This window comes from Megalobrama amblycephala, linkage group LG14 (genome assembly GCF_018812025.1).
Source record: "Megalobrama amblycephala isolate DHTTF-2021 linkage group LG14, ASM1881202v1, whole genome shotgun sequence".
NCBI lineage: Eukaryota > Metazoa > Chordata > Actinopteri > Cypriniformes > Xenocyprididae > Megalobrama > Megalobrama amblycephala.
The window spans coordinates 44,483,746-44,485,654 of record NC_063057.1 but is presented as its reverse complement, the minus strand read 5'-3'; the positions used below and the strand labels follow the sequence as shown (position 1 = coordinate 44,485,654).

At 45.8% G+C, this 1,909-nt stretch overlaps 1 pseudogene; it reads left to right on the top strand.

The window, feature by feature from the left end:
- Positions 1 to 228: 228 nt before the first annotated feature.
- Positions 229 to 863, top strand: LOC125245925 (annotated as a pseudogene).
- The last annotated feature ends 1,046 nt before the right edge of the window (positions 864 to 1,909 follow it).

Sequence of the window (1,909 nt, the reverse complement as noted above, 5' to 3'; positions counted from 1 at the left end):
CTGACCCACCCACCCCTTCAACCTCTGTAGCAATGCTGGCAGCACTCATACGTCTATTTCCCAAACACAACCTCTGGATATGATGCTGAGCATGTGCACTCAACTTCTTTGGTCGACCATGGCAAGGCCTGTTCTGAGTGGAACCTGTCCCGTTAAACCACTGTATGATCTTGGCCACTGTTGCGTTCTGCCCTAGATATAATGGAGCATTTGTCCCTGTAGGAAGGTCAGGGTCTGCTGCCGCTGGAGGTGGCATTGATGACCCGGGTCAATTCAGCTTCTGCCTGACCCAACGTCCTGCAGTTTGTGGAGTGGCCTGACCGTCACACTCATTACATCATGATCCTGGAACGCCCAGTTCATTGCCAAGATCTTCAGAGTTTCTGCGAGGAGAGCGGTTCACTGGATGAGAGCTTGGCCAAAAAAGTGCTGGTGCAGCTGATCACTGCCCTGAAACACTATCCTGCACAGGGACATCAAGCTAGAGAACCTGCTGATTTCCACAGCTTCCCATGACATCAAGCTGCTGGACTTTGGTTGTGGAGACCTGCTGAATGACTCTGCCTACAGATCCTTTGCAGATTGGTTTGCATTAAGGAAACAGTCTGTGGATGTTTATGAACTTTTGATGATCAAACAAGGACAATTGGATTGGAACCATTTCAGTGGATGTATCTGGTCTTCTTGGGTCTCTCAGGTACTCTTGAATACTCATGATCAGCTATCATGCAGCACCAGCTACTGTTTGGTCAGTGGGGGTGATGCTCTACAACATCCCATGTTTTTCCTTCAGAGCCGCATAAAGGGTCTCCCCCAAAAGCAGACTGGTCTTCCCTAGAGAGCTGTCTACATGCAAGAGATAGCAAACATTCAGAGTAGCCGTCAGTTGATAACCTGGTGCAGATCGTCCCAGTGTAGATGACATTGAGCGGCATCCCTGGTTACACTGAACAGGTGGCCAATGAATGTACACTATCTGAATCACAGCAGTCATGGCTTGGATTGTATTGTTAGGATTAGTGTAGATCAGAGGTGGGGAACTTTGATCCTGGAGGGCCATTGTCCTGCAGCGTTTAGCTCCAACCCTGAAAAAAAAAACATTCACCTGCCTGTAACTTTAGTAATCCTGAAGACCTTTATTAGCTTCAGGTGTGTTTAATTAGGGTTGGAGCTAAACTCTGCAGGACAATACGTCACTGACGCATAAACATTTTTCCGCATTGCGCTTACTCAGGCAAAATGTATACTGGCAGAGTGTTTTCTCTGAGCCTTTTAAACCTGCCAAAGGTCACCTTTGCTGATGTGTTGAAAATAGTGGACGCAAATTCCTCCACCAAGACCAATAAACTGGACAAAGGCCATGAAGAATTTATCCACGATTACCAAGGTAAATAAAGCCAATCGTTATAATGCTAGCTAGCTATATATTTATAACACAACTGTAATGTTTAGACATTATTTAAACCTTACCTGTGGGTGGGTGTGTCACAAAATGGGTGTGATCCATTTTAATAGCCTTAGCAGCTGCACCGTTGTCATCCGCCTGGGAGGGGACCAGCTGACGTTTGTTCACCCTTTCAAATACAGACTCCCTTTTGAGTGGTGCTGTAAAATTGTTCCAAGGGAACAGGCTTGGGACAACACCACTTTTAAGTCGACTGATAGTTGTTCCACCAAAGTAATCCTCCTTGGCAAAGTGTCTGCTACAAATGTAAGTGCTGTCTTTCCTCACAGAGAAATTGGGCCCTTCTTCTCTTCTTACAGCATGAATCCACAAATTTCTTGTTGCTTGGTGAAAAGAGAGGTATGGTTGTTTTTGGGTACAACACAAACAACCCGGGACACTACAAAAACTCCTGTTTTTTGACTCTGCCAGTTTTGCATTTCTCGCTAGCTACTACTACGGTAA